This window comes from Neoarius graeffei, chromosome 11 (genome assembly GCF_027579695.1).
Source record: "Neoarius graeffei isolate fNeoGra1 chromosome 11, fNeoGra1.pri, whole genome shotgun sequence".
NCBI classification, from domain to species: Eukaryota; Metazoa; Chordata; class Actinopteri; order Siluriformes; family Ariidae; genus Neoarius; species Neoarius graeffei.
The window spans coordinates 14,100,070-14,115,568 of record NC_083579.1 but is presented as its reverse complement, the minus strand read 5'-3'; positions in this window follow the sequence as shown (position 1 = coordinate 14,115,568).

Below are 15,499 nucleotides of genomic sequence, written 5' to 3'. Positions count from 1 at the left end.
TTCCTTTTGGGTTGTTTGGAGCACCCGCTACATTCCAGCGGCTTATGGACAGGGTCCTCCACCCCCACATCACCTACGCAGCCGTGTATCTTGATGATATTATCATCAACAGCAATGACTGGCCGCGGCACCTCGAACACCTTAGGGCCATCCTAAAGTCGCTGAGGCAGGCGGGTCTCACAGGTAACCCAAAGAAGTGTGCAATTGGGCGGGTGGAAGTACAGCATCTGGGTTTCCACTTAGGCCATGGGCAGGTGCATCCCCAAATTTATAAGACAGCAGCGATTGCGGCCTGCCCGAGGCCCAAGACCAAAAAGGGGGTGAGACAGTTCCTGGGGCTGGCTGGCTACTATTGTAGGTTCATACCTACAACCCCGAATCCAAAAAAGTTGGGACAAAGGACAAATTGTAAATAAAAACGGAATGCAATGATGTGGAAGTTTCAAAATTCCATATTTTATTCAGAATAGAACATAGATGACTTATCAAATGTTTAAACTGAGAAAATGTATCATTTAAAGAGAAAAATTAGGTGATTTTAAATTTCATGACAACACCACATCTCAAAAAAGTTGGGACAAGGCCATGTTTACCACTGTGAGACATCCCCTTTTCTCTTTACAACAGTCTGTAAATGTCTGGGGACTGAGGAGACAAGTTGCTCAAGTTTAGGGATAGGAATGTTAACCCATTCTTGTCTAATGTAGGATTCTAGTTGCTCAACTGTCTTAGGTCTTTTTTGTCGTATCTTCCATTTTATGATGCGCCAAATGTTTTCTATGGGTGAAAGATCTGGACTGCAGGCTGGCCAGTTCAGTACCCGGACCCTTCTTCTACGCAGCCATGATGCTGTAATTGATGCAGTATGTGGTTTGACATTGTCATGTTGGAAAATGCAAGGTCTTCCCTGAAAGAGACATCGTCTGGATGGGAGCATATGTTGCTCTAGAACCTGGATGTACCTTTCAGCATTGATGGTGTCTTTCCAGATGTGTAAGCTGCCCATGCCACACACACTAATGCAACCCCATACCATCAGAGATGCAGGCTTCTGAACTGAGCGCTGATAACAACTTGGGTCGTCCTTCTCCTCTTTAGTCCGAATGACACGGCATCCCTGATTTCCATAAAGAACTTCAAATTTTGATTCATCTGACCACAGAACAGTTTAAACGAGCCTTGGCCCAGAGAAGACGTCTGTGCTTCTGGATCATGTTTAGATACAGCTTCTTTTTTGAACTATAGAGTTTTAGCTGGCAACGGCGGATGGCACAGTGAATTGTGTTCACAGATAATGTTCTCTGGAAATATTCCTGAGCCCATTTTGTGATTTCCAATACAGAAGCATGCCTGTATGTGATGCAGTGCTGTCTAAGGGCCCGAAGATCACGGGCACCCAGTATGGTTTTCCGGCCTTGACCCTTATGCACAGAGATTCTTCCAGATTCTCTGAATCTTTTGATGATATTATGCACTGTAGATGATATGTTCAAACTCTTTGCAATTTTACACTGTTGAACTCCTTTCTGATATTGCTCCACTATTTGTCACCGCAGAATTAGGGGGATTGGTGATCCTCTTCCCATCTTTACTTCTGAGAGCCGCTGCCACTCCAAGATGCTCTTTTTATACCCAGTCATGTTAATGACCTATTGCCAATTGACCTAATGAGTTACAATTTGGTCCTCCAGCTGTTCCTTTTTTATACCTTTAACTTTTCCAGCCTCTTATTGCCCCTGTCCCAACTTTGTTGAGATGTGTTGCTGTCATGAAATTTCAAATGAGCCAATATTTGGCATGAAATTTCAAAATGTCTCACTTTCGACATTTGATATGTTGTCGATGTTCTATTGTGAATACAATATCAGTTTTTGAGATTTGTAAATTATTGCATTCCGTTTTTATTTACAATTTGTACTTTGTCCCAACTTTTTTGGAATCGGGGTTGTAATTATTCAGATGTCACCAGCCTGCTGACTGATCTTACTAAAAAGGGAGCACCAGATCCGGTCCAGTGGACAGAGCAGTGCCAACAGGCTTTCTCTAGGGTAAAGGCTGCACTGTGTGGGGGGCCACTATTACACTCCCCTGACTTTTCTCTCCCCTTTATTTTACAGACGGATGCATCGGACAGAGGGCTGGGGGCCGTTCTGTCCCAGAAGGTGGAGGGTGAGGAGCGTCCTCTGCTGTACATTAGCCGGAAGCTGTCAATGCGGGAAGGCAGGTACAGCACAATAGAGAAAGAGTGCCTAGCCATCAAGTAGGTGGTCCTCACCCTCTGGTACTACCTACTGGGACACCCTTTCACCCTCTGTTCAGACCATGCGCCCCTCCAGTGGCTCCACCGGATGAAGGATGCCAACGCGCAGATCACCCGTTGGTATCTTTCCCTCCAGCCATTTAAATTCCACAGGCCAGGGGTGCAGATGGTGGTGGCGGACTTCCTGTCGCATCAAGGGGGGAGTCCGCTGCAGGCCGGACAGCTTCCCGGCCTGAGTTGGGCGGTGGGGGTATGTGGCAGCAGGGGTGTGGCCGAGTGTCAGTCTGTGAATGAAGGGCGGAGTCAGGGAAGGTTAGTGGTCGTATCGCTACACCTGTTGTCAATTAACGTGTTTGTGTGTCTCTTCCAGTGACTGTGCCATATAAAAGAAGAGTGAGAAGGGGAGATCGGCGCCGAGGGCTTGATAATAGCCTGTGTGTGTATGTGTGTGTGTGTGTGAGAGAGAGAGAGAGAGAGTTTGAGTGTTTTGTGCTGAAAAGCCAAAATAAAGAAAATAGTTAAGAAGCAAACAACTGCCTGCCGTGCTTCTGTGCTCCACCCACATCAGGGTCTCTTCTCTTTCATATATTATATATATATATATATATATATATATATATATATATATATATATATATATATGCACACACACACACACACACACACGGAGTACATCAAATGAAATACACATATTACATGGATTCAATAGGATTAAAGAAAGTAAATGAAGAAACAAGTAAATATATAAATAATGAGTGGTGGTAAGAAAAGATAGAAATACAATCAGGTAAAACTTAAAAATAAGTTGCCAACAAGTAAGCTATACGTGTTATTGGGTCAGCACTAGAAAGCCACGACAGCGGTGTCAACCTTCTCTATGTAAGTCAAAAATGGCTGCCATATAGCATAACATTTCTGAGCACACCCTCTTGTGGTGTAGCAAATTTTCTCCAATGCCAAATGGTGCATAAGATCTTTAACCCATAGACTAAAGGTGGGAGGGAGCGTTTCCTTCCATTTAAACAATACAAGTCGTCTAGCTAAGAGAGTTGAAAAAGCGATCATACTTTTCACCTGCCGATTAAAATTTATATCCTGTGGAGTTGCTCCAAATATTGCAATAATGGCAGAAGGTGCTATGTGTACTTTTAAAACATCTGAGAAGGTTTTAAATATTAATTGCCAGAAATTATTTAGCTTTGGACAAAACCAAAAGATATGTGAGAAGGTGGCTGTTGTTTGCCTGCATCGATTGCATAAGGGATTGCATCAGGCAATATTAGGCGTAAACTTGGCTAGCTTTACTTTAGACCAGTGCAGACGATGAAAAACCTTAAACTGGATGATTCTATGTTGTGAACAAATCGAAGAGGAATGTATCCTATCTAGAGCTGTCTTCCAAACTCCATCCGCAATCCAAGCACCTAAATCTTCCTCCCACTGATTCTTTAACAGAGTCAAAGGTTCCAAATTATGTGAGTTTAACCAGGAATATACCACCCCAATTATCCCTTTAGAACATGGCATGAGTCTCAGAATGAAGTCCAAAAGACAGCTGGGTGGGACTGTTGGAAAACAAGTAAAGGATGCGGAAATAAAATTACGGAGCTGCAGGAACCGAAAAAAAAAATTAGAGCGGGGAATGTTAAACTTCAGCATTATCTGGTCAAAGGACGTGAAAGTATTATCGATAAATAGATCCCTTACTGTGGATATCCCTCCTCTGACCCAGACATCAAAAGCTCCATCTATAATTGATGGTGTGAGCATATGATCTTTCACTATGGGAGCATAAACAGAAAAGTCATTAAGTAAGAAGGATCGTCTAAACTGTATCCATATCTTAAAGGTGGGGTACGAGATTTTGGAATAACGGTTCCCGCAAGCCATATTTTGAAAAGAAACACGCCCGCCCTCACCATGCCCCCCCCCCCCCCCCCCCCCCGCCATGCCCCCCCCGCGTCTCGTTAAGTTAGAGTGTAGAGAGCTTGGAAAAATAGCTCAAACTTTCTCATTTAAACTGTGTTTTCAGCCCCAATTTTCACTCCACACACATAATTTTCTCAAAAGTAGTAGCCACACTTGTCGTGATTCACACAATGTGTCTACCTACACGATAAGACTTGCAGTTTTTGAATGAGAAGCCTGAAAGTAAGGAGAGCACAGCCGCGCAGCCCCATAGACTCCCATTATAAACTTGGCAGAAAAGTCACTCGTTTTTAACTCGCTCTAGTGACCTCATGTTTTACACTACAGACAAAAAACATTACATCAGTGTATTCAGGAGATCCTTCTGGCGCTCACTGTGAAAGAATTTTGTGAATATCTCCTTCCGTTTTCGTGTAAATCCCCGTTGTTTGGAGGGAGCGCTCTGAGGGAAAACTGCCCTTTTTCTGTGCATTTCTGTCTCTCCCTGCTCAGCGTGGATGGGGGAGGGGCTGCTCGCTCTCTCACACACACAGAAGGGGGGGCTGCTCGCGGGCTTCAGTCTGATTAACGTGTCAGTATCCAATCATTTTGAGGTGGTACCTCGATAGGATTGGATGGCGTTTTTCCTTTATTTTACACTGTAGACTGGATTAAAATATTTTGTTTTTGGGTCAAACCTTCTATTGTACTGCTTGCAACATGGGTGTGAGGAGCTTTTCAAGCAATATGGTAAAAAATACTCCTGAAAAAAATCTCGTACCCCACCTTTAAGAGAATGCTTCACAATCGGATTTAAAGTGTATTTCGACAAAGGTTCAGATAATGGAAGTTTTGAGCAGAGCAGGGCATACAAGGAAGTGAGGTCGCAAGATAGGTTTTCCAGTTGTAACCATTTCAGAGTTGCATCATGGATTAAAGGTTCCTTCCAATACAACATAATCCTAATGTTAGCAACCAAATAATAAAACTGAAAATTAGGGAGGGCTAGTCCGCCGTGTAGGCAATGCCACTGTAAGATACTCTTGTGTGTTTGAGGGTTTTTATCATTCCAAATAAATCCAGATTTTAATTTATCTATGGACAAAAAAAATGTTTTGGTTAAAAAAAACTGGAATACACTGAAATACATATAAAAATTTTGGCAGTACGTTCATTTTGATTGTATTGATTCTCCCTCCTAGTGATAAAGGTAGTAAGCTCCAGCATTCCAAATCTTGTTTCAGGAGAAAGAGCAATGGGGGAGTTAGCCTCAAAAACATCCTTAAATTCGTGTGTAATCCAAATGCCTAAGTGCTGAAATTTATGTATGCTTACTTTAAGGGGGAATAAATTCAATTTAATTAGTTTGGCTGCAGTATTGACTGACATGATCTCACTCTTTTGTAAATTAACTTTATAGCCTGATATTTTGCCGAAGTCTTCTAGTAAATTAAGTGTTTTTGGTAGACTAATTAAGGGGTCAGATAGGTATAATAGCATATCATCAGCGTAAAGGGATACTTTATTCTCTAATCCATTTCTCTGTATTCCCTTAATGTCAGCTTCACCACGCAGTGCAATCACCAATGGTTCAACTGCAATAGCGAATAACAGGGGCGACGGGGCAGTCCTGCTTAGTACCACGACAGAGTGAAAAATAGGGGGAGAGATTGTTATTTGTTCGGACAGCTGCCAACGGGGAAGAATAAAGCATTTTTATCCAGGAGACAAATCCCGAACCAAAACCGAACTGTTTAAGGGTATAAAAAAGATAATCCCACTCCACCCGATTGAATGCCTTCTCAGCATCAAGCGATATTAATATGTCTGGGATATCGGGCGGAGTGGGATCATAGAGGATATTATAAAGGCGTTATATATTGAAAAAGGAGTGGCGACCTTTAATAAAGCCTGTTTGATCGTCCGATATAATTGATGGTAGAACCTCTTCTAAGCAGCTAGCCAACATTTTGGAAAGAATTTTACTGTCTACATTTGAAAGTGAAATGGGGTGATATGCATTGCATTCTAAATGTTTTTTTCCTTTTTCAGGATAAGTTAAATAACCACCTGTCGCATAGTTAGAGGAAGAGAGCCAATAATGAATCATTCCTCAAATACAGAGAACAAAATAGGGGCAAGTTGACTGGAGAATTTCTTAAAAAATTCACTTGGAAACCCATCGGGTCCTGGAGTTTTTCCATTTTGCATGAAATTAATGGCATTTTTAAGCTCCGCTATTGAAAATGTCTCCTCTAAACCAGCAGCAATATCATTATCAATTATGGGGATATCTAGTTTTACAAAAAATGAATCAAACAGAGAGTCTTTCCCAAGAGATTCTGTAGTATACAATTTTGAGTAAAATTTGTAAAAACATAAATTAATTTCCGAATGACCCGTGTGCTTGGTGCCTGACTCGACAGTTATCTCAGCTATAGTTCTGTGCACGGTTTTCTGATGGAGTTGATGAGCAAGGATTTTCCCAGTCTTTTTACCAAATTCATATGTCCTACTTTGTGTTTCATTAATGAGATTCTCAGTGGGTCTGGTTAGTAAGAGATCAAGCTCGGTTTGAAGGACTAATCGTTGTTTGAGTAAGTTGTTAGATGGGGCAAGTGTTGCATCAAGACGCAAAATATCATTTGTTAATTGCTCGAGTCTTGCGTTCTGTCTTTTTTTGAGCTGTGCACTCATCTCATCATCTCTAGCCGCTTTATCCTTCTACAGGGTCACAGGCAAGCTGGAGCCTATCCCAGCTGACTACGGGCGAAAGGCGGGGTACACCCTGGACAAGTCGCCAGGTCATCACAGGGCTGACACATAGACACAGACAACCATTCACACTCACATTCATACCTGCGGTCAATTTAGAGTCACCAGTTAACCTAACCTGCATGTCTTTGGACTGTGGGGGAAACCGGAGCACCCGGAGGAAACCCACGTGGACACGGGGAGAACATGCAAACTCCACACAGAAAGGCCCTCGCCGGCCATGGGGCTCGAACCCAGGACCTTCTTGCTGTGAGGCGACAGCACTAACCACTACACCACCGTGCCGCCCCTCAGCATTAACATAACTTTGAATTTAGGTATCTCTTACTTAAAACATAATTAACCTTTTGGTGCGTCCTGCAGGATTCTGGTTCTCACGTAAACCATGGCATCTTCTGGGCTTTGAAATTGTCTCTCAGTTCCATTGTGCATGACACAGAGATGTGCAGGGTAAGAAAGGCCATACCGAACACCAATCCGTCCACGCAGTAGTCGCCTGACTTTGCTAAAAGCAGACCTAGCTTGTACAACAGTGGGAGGGAAATCCGGGAATATGGAGACGGCGGTTTCTTTGAAACGAAGAGGACCGGACTCCCAGGCACAACGAAGAACCTCGACACAGTCCTGAAAATAATGTAATTTCACCACTATGGCATGGGGTTTACCATCTGGTCTCCTTGCCTAGGGACCTCTGTGTGATCTGTCGACCAGGACATCTTTGTCCATGCCTAAAACTTCTTTCAGGAATCTCAAAGCATTGGTTGGAGTGCTTGAGCCCGGTGTTTCAGGAACATTTAATATACAGATGTTACAGTGTCTCAATCTTCCCTCCATGTAAAGACATTTTTCTTGTAGATTGGTGTGGCAGTGGGGGCGTGGTCAAGCGTTAGTCTGTGACCGGAGGACAGAGTCAGGGAAGGTAAGTGGCAGAATCACTACACCTGAGGTCAATTAACGTGTGTTTGTCTGTCTTCCCCAGTGACCGTGCCCTATTTAAAAAGAGAGAGCGAGAGCAGAGGGAGAGCTCTCTCCCCAACCAAAAGACTTGTGTGTGTGCGCGTGTGTGGCTGGGAGAGTGTTCCAGCTGAAAAGCTGAAAATAAGAGTTTTTGAACTTAATTCTGGCCTGCCGTCTTTCTGTGCTCCTCCCACTCATACGAACTGCCACAATGGTGCCGAAACCCGGGAACGGAGCACAGGAAAAGAACAGCCCCATGGAGTCCTCCCCCTTCGCAGACCTGGTCCACGCCCTCGCCACGGCCCAGCAGAGCCAGGATCAGGCACTAGTCGCCCTCCGGAAGGAGCAAGAGCACTGTTTCGAGGCCCTGGTGTTGGCGCAGCAGGCGTTCCGGCACCTCCTTGCATCGGCGGGGACCACCACCTCCACCACCGCAGGCCCTTCTCCCCTCACCCTAACTAAGATGGGCCTGCATGACGACCTGAGGCCTTCCTCATGCTCTTCGAGCAGGCAGCAGAGGCCTCGGGCTGGCCAGTGTGCGGCTCGCCTCTTCCCCCTGCTAACGGGCGAGGCGCAGCTGGCCGTGCTACAGCGACCACCGGCTGGTCTACGCAGACCTTCGCAGGGCCGTCCTCCACTGGGTGGGGCACACCCCCGAACAGCAGCGACAGCGCTTCCGCGCTCTGCGCCTGGAGGAAGTCGGCAGGCCATTCGCGTTTGGCCAGCAGCTCCGGGACGCCTGCTGGCGGTGGTTGAGGGCCGACAACCGCGACGCTGAGGGAATCATCAATCAGGTGGTACTGAAGCAGTTCATCGCCCGCCTACCATAGGGGACCGCGGAGTGGGTCCAGTGCCACCGCCCGGCGTCGCTGGATCAGGCCATCGAGCTGGTGGAGGACCATTTGGCGGCTGTTCCGACGGCAGGACAGCGGACATCCTCTTCTTCCCTCTCCTCTCTCTCCCCCTCTCCTCCTGTGTCTCGTCCTCGCCCCGTTACCCCACCGCGGAGACGGGGGCCGGCCCCACCCCAGCCGGCATGTTGCACCTGCGGTGCCCTCCCATTTTTCCCTTCTGTGTCTGTCTCTTCCCCCCTTCAGGTGTAGTGATTCCGCCACTTACCTTCCCTGACTCCGCCTTCCGGTCACAGACCGACGCTTGACCACGGCCCCGCTGCCACAATTGGTTACCTCCATATCAAGCTTGTACACCTTGTTTTGCAGCAAAGCCACGTCGTCTGAGCATGATGAAAGCCCATGTTCCATGTCCGATATGGTTGCTTTTATAGTTTCCACAACAGAGCGGATTGTTGCAGTGGTGTTTGCAACCTCTGATTTTACTGCTTGTAGTTCAGATTTTACGATCTCAAATTCCTCAGCCAGCACAGTTTTCATCTCCGATCTAAGCAGAGTTGCAATGTCGTTTTTTAGAGAAGTGAGGATTTCAACTTTCAAGTTTGCTACCTCCATATGTACGCCTGTTCGCTGCTCCCGCTGGATGTAATGCTCAAGCTTGAGGCTTTGGGCCCAGTAGTGGAAGTTCCTCCGGTAAACTTAAACTTTCGTAAATTGTTGGCCATTGACGCAACAGTGTTAAAATAAAACTAATGAAAACTATAAATGACAAAATTTATACTTAAAGCAATGTTTGTTTGGGTATAAAGTGCCTAAAAAACTATTTTGAACAGGATTTTAGCAGAGCTTGTCGAAAACACAACCTACCACATTGTCTGCTCACTAGCGCCACCCCCTATGGGTGAAATCTCATCTCATCTCATTATCTCTAGCCGCTTTATCCTGTTCTACAGGGTCGCAGGCAAGCTGGAGCCTATCCCAGCTGACTACGGGCAAAAGGCGGGGTACACCCTAGACAAGTCACCAGGTCATCACAGGGCTGACACATAGACACAGACAACCATTCACACTCACACCTACGGTCACAATTTAGAGTCACCAGTTAACCTAACTTGCATGTCTTTGGACTGTGGGGGAAACTGGAGCACCCAGAGGAAACCCACACGGACATGGGGAGAACATGCAAACTCCACACAGAAAGGCCCTCGCCGGCCACGGGGCTCGACCCCGGACCTTCTTGCTGTGAGGCGACAGCGCTAACCACTACACCACCGTGCCGCCCCATGGGTGAAATGTTTAACCAAAATTTATTGGATAATGACGTGAATGAGGCCAGAATTGCAAACAATGAACGTCTCTTGCCCAGCAAGTTTCCTACTGTAAAGCAGAGTAGAACTGGTCGTCATCAAGCTACTGTGGAAAGGAGGCAGAAGTGGACTAAAGAGCTTAACGTGCAGTTTTTACAAGAATAAATCATTGGATGATTAGGGAAATCCTGTTCAAGGATACAAGAGAAGATTTCATGTATTATGGAAGGAAAGGGAAATCTTTGCTGTGTCTGAGCGAAGGTTGTTTGATCAAAGAAGGGCAATTGTCAACAATGGTTGGTTGACAGAGCTGGATTTAGAATCAATCAGATGTGTCTTGACATTGAAGGTGGATGTCCACAACAATGAGGATGAAGATCAGCAAGCCATAGCTATTGAAGTCCCAGAAAATAGAAGAGTAGACAGACAAGAAAATGGAATAGAGGAAACTGAGGATGTTCAACATTAGCATTTTAGAAGGTCAGACACTTGAGGGAGAGAACCTGGAGACATTAAACAGAATATTGGACATCGTGAAAGAATATGGTCTTTGGAGGACTAAAACCCTTCCAAAAAACTGACATAACACGATTGGCTTCCATTACAAATAAATGCAGTCCTCTGTCATATTAAAATGGCTTCGATCACTGAAATAAATGAAGTAATTAGGGCTGCGGAAAACTACTTAGCCAAAAATTGATGGCTTAAGGAAAGCAAGAGGACTGAGAACAAACCTTGTTAGAAGTGACAAATGAGCCAGGATACTGACATAGTAACAAGACACATTAACATAATGGAAAGAGAATGAAAGGGCAAACATAAGAAAAGCCGTAAACATACAGTACTATACCATAAGTACTGTCAAGCTAGAGGACTGAGAAGAACGAACCTTTGTGGAAGCAACGAATAAGCCAGTTGTAACAGTATCCTGATGTGGGTGGAGCACAGAAGCATGGCAGGCGGGAGTTGATTTCACACACAAGCTTTATTTTCCTTTATTTTCTTAGCTTTTCAGCTTTACTCGCTCACAGTCACACATGCCACACACACACATATTCTGGTCAGGGAGAGACCTCTTCTCTGCTCTCCCCCTTAATTTATCCTCGACCATCCCTGCAACAAACAACACACACACACACACACACACACACACACACACACATTAATTGACACCAGGTGTAATAACCTGGCCACTCACCTTCCCAGACCCCGCCCTCCATTCACAAACTGATGCTCAGCCACGCCCCCGCTGCCACATACCCCCACTGCCCGACTCAGGCCGGGGAGCCGTCCAGCCTGCAGTGGACCCCCCCCCCCGAAGGGACTGGAAGTCCGCCACCACCATCTGCGCCCCTGGCCTGTGGACCACCTCAACCTTAAACGGCTGGAGGGCAAGATACCAACGAGTGATCCATGTGTTGAGATCCTTCATGCAGTGGAGCCACTGGAAGGGCATGTGGTCCGAACAGAGCGCCCCAGCAGGTAGTATTAGGGGGCAAGGACCACCCACTTGATGGCCAGACACTCCTTTTCAATAGTGCTGTACTTGCTTTCACGCAACGAGAGCTTGCGGCTGATGTACAGCATGGAACGCTCCTTGCCCTCCACCTTCTAGGTGGATTATCCCCATTTCGAGCATGGCCTTGAGTTCATCCCAAACCACCATTTTTTTTGTGTTTGGGCAAGCGGTAAGGGCGGCTATGCACCACCACCCCTGGGGGCATCTCAATGTGGTGTTCTATGAGGTGGGTGTGGCCGGGAAGGGGTGAGAACACGTCAGAAAATTCCTTCTGCAACTTGGCTACCTTCGTGAGTTGTGCCAGTGAGAGATGGTCCCCACAAGGGACTGGAGTGGTTCAAGATGTTACTTTTTTTTTTTACCTCTGGCCCCAGCTCTGCCTTCTCTGGAACTACCAACGCCAATACCACAGGGACCCCCTCGTCCCAATGTTTTAAAAGGCTGAGGTGGTAAATTTGCAGTGCCCCAGCCCGATCCGTTCGCCTCACCTCATAGTCGATGTCCCGAACTGAACGTTTGACCTCGAAGGGCCCTTGCCACTTGGCGATTAATTTGGAGCTCGACGTGGGCAATAATACGAGCACTTTGTCTCCCGGTGTGAACTCTCTAAGGCGCATGCCCCTGTCATACGGCCGGATTTTACATTCTTGTGCCTGCCGTAAATTCTCCTGGGTTAAGTGCATGAGGGTGTGGAGTTTTGTGTACAGGTCGAGAAAGTATTGAATTTCATTTTTGCTAGACAAAGGTCCCTCCTCCCAATTTTCTCGTAGCATGTCCAAAATGCCACATGGCTTACGCCCATATAATAACTCAAACAGTGAGAAACCTGTGGAGGCTTGTGGGACCTCACGTACTGCAAATAACAGGGACTTGAGACATTTCCCAATTACGTGCATCCTCACTTACAAATTTCTGAATTAAGTTTTTGAGTATTTGATTAAACCTTTTCACTAAGCCATCCGTTCGTGGGTGATAGACACTGGTGCAGATAGACTTAATTCCCAATAACCCATACAGTTCACGCAGTGTGTGTGACATAAATGTAGTGCCTTGGTCTCTCAGGATTTCTTTCGGAAAAAATGGTGATCTGAACTGTAGACAGTGATCCATCAGCTTCCAGTTCATAGCAGGGCTGTGCCACGGTGGTTTCCAGGTTGTTCCTGACCATCCAAACCAACTTCCTTTCAGTTGAGGGTGACGGTTTGGGATTTCTTGAAGCAAAGTGGCTTGGCAAAGTGACTGCACCTCACAATAACTTGAATACAATTGTTTGAGATTTTAAAACCTACCTTAAAACACATTTCTATGCACAGGCTTTTAACTCTATAAGACCTTAGTCTCGTCTGTTTTAATATACCTAGGGCTTTTGAGGTTTTATTTTATCTATCTATGTCTGAAATCCCGCTTTTAACCCATCTTTTATTGGCAAAATTGTCACTTTGTTTTATTCTTTTAATATATTTATATTCCATCTACTGTAAATAGCCCCCCTCTTGTGCTGGTATTTTATTATTGTTCTCCTATGTGTTTTATGGTTGTTCTCAAGTCCTGTGTGTCTTTCAAGTCTTGCGTGCTTAGGGCCTTTTGTCAGCACTTTGGTCAACTGCCCTGTTGTTGTTTTTTAAAGTGCTTTATAAATAAACTTTGACTTGACTTGACTTGAACTGATCTTAGAATTTGCAGTTGTTTAGAAATGGCTCCAAGAGACATTCCAGAGTTGTGTATATCTGCGATCCTCTTTCTCAGATCTGCAATGAGCTCCTTGGACTTTCCCATTTTACTCTGTGTTGGTCAATCCAATGAGTGCTGTAAACAAACCCTTTTTGTGAAGGCACAGAGAAGCCACCAGCTGTAATCAGCCATGATCACCAACAGGAAGTTAAGAGACCTCAGCCTTGGCAAGATAAAAGACATTTTGGAAGTTTCAGCACCTCTGAATTAATAATCTAAATGAGCGCGTGTCCATTTTTGACCATGTATGTATAATTTTGACCCTGTGTTGATTTCAGAAAACCCAAAGAAAATTTTAACTTGTGCACCAAATTTGATTTTTTTTAATTAAAGATGTATGCTGTACAATCATTCTGGCACAAAAAAGAACAGTTCAAAGAAATTACAGAAAGCCCAAATATTGCCATAACATTCATATCCAAGATAACATTCGTATCACTGTATGTAAACTTCTGACCACAACTTTAGGTGTCATCGGTACATAGAGTTCCAAAGTAGCCATTTAACTGGACTAATCTCTCATTATCCAGGCCAATACTGGCAGCGGGGATATGTCGCTGCAATCGTGACTCGACTTCCTTCCACCATTTATGGTTACCTATTGGAGCTGCGAGCAAGTGCTTCTGTTCTCATTTATAAGATGGGAAATACGGTTTTTCAAATGCCGAACTTCCAAATTAGAAGTTGAAATTCTATTTATGGTTTTGAGTATAAATTTAACCAAGGGAGACATCCAGAATGGATCCTGTGAGGACAGACATCGATCGCTGAAGCATACAGCTTTCCAAATGTCCCAAAATAACGGCTTCCAGTTTTTCAACCACTTGATCCAGATCATTACCAGGCAAAATTTGGTCCCAATTTTCATTCTCATGAGCTTGACAAAAAGGGATCTTGTGACGTTCACGGCAATCCCGAATCAAAACTTGACAGCGAGTAGGTTTAACCTTGTACCCCACTGGCAAAATAACCTCAGAATGATCAGTGTTAATTAGTTTATTCAAAGGAGAGCATTTTCCAAAAAGGTGTTTGTGATTAGTCAACACATTATGTAAACACAAATTTCCTCTTTTTGGAAAGTCAACAAGTGCATTCCATCCAGATAATTGTTGCAGTTGGTTAATATCCATCTTGTTCACATCACCGCAAATAAAAAACGTGTCAGGAAGGGAATCAAAGACACTGTCCACAAGTTCAGTTATATCGGTCATAAAGTCAGATTCTTTATAGTTAAATTAAGGCAGATGATGAACACCACAAACTACCAACTGATGTCCCAAAGGTAATCTTAAAGTCAAACATACCAGTTCATCAAGTTTAGATCTATAGACATCAATAACATCCAGGTTACATCGCACATAAATGGGGATTTCACTTTTACTCCTATAATCCAGCTCGAACCAATTTCTCTCCCATCGAAATATATCTTATAGCTTGGCATGTTGACTATGCGGCATATCCGGTTTGAGGTGTTTCCCCAATATTACGCATACATCAAGATCATTCTTATTCAAATCGGCTTTGAGCGCTATAATCACTTAACTCTATTTTTAGTTTTGCTGAGACTGCAAATGTTTGTAAATAAAAAATTATGGCACAGCAAAATCTGTATTTAATGTTCACGCAATAGCAGACACCTGTTGTGTGATTTGTATCAAGTTAGTCAGAGATACACCTCTAGTGAATTAGTGGGGAATAATCCTGCCGATGCTTTGCGACACAGGAATAGGATTGTTTTCAAATGATATGGCCAAGTTATTGGTAAAATTCGTCTGACTCTCATAATGCTTATCGCCTCTTCAGGAACCTTGATATCTGAACAGACTGAACATTTTGAGATTGTGGTCAACAGCTGGGGCAGGTTTCAATTTTCCTGATTTTCTGAGTCCAACAAAGCCCCTTTTCGTATATTTAAAATCAGTTTGCCGTTCTCAATACTTTTCTCCATCCATGTACTGGTTTCACTTTCGGGGCCTGGATTAACTTCCACATCCATACAGACACTTAGATCCAGACAAATGTGATGTTCCTTGAGTGCGATGATTAGAATACCATGCTTTGTCCATACGGATATCATTTGACATATCAAACTTGGTCAGGAAAAGTGTCTTACCACTTTCACATTTGGACTATAAAATTCCATCACCAGCACATTCTTGCCACAAAAATCTACTCCAACAACTCTATAAAA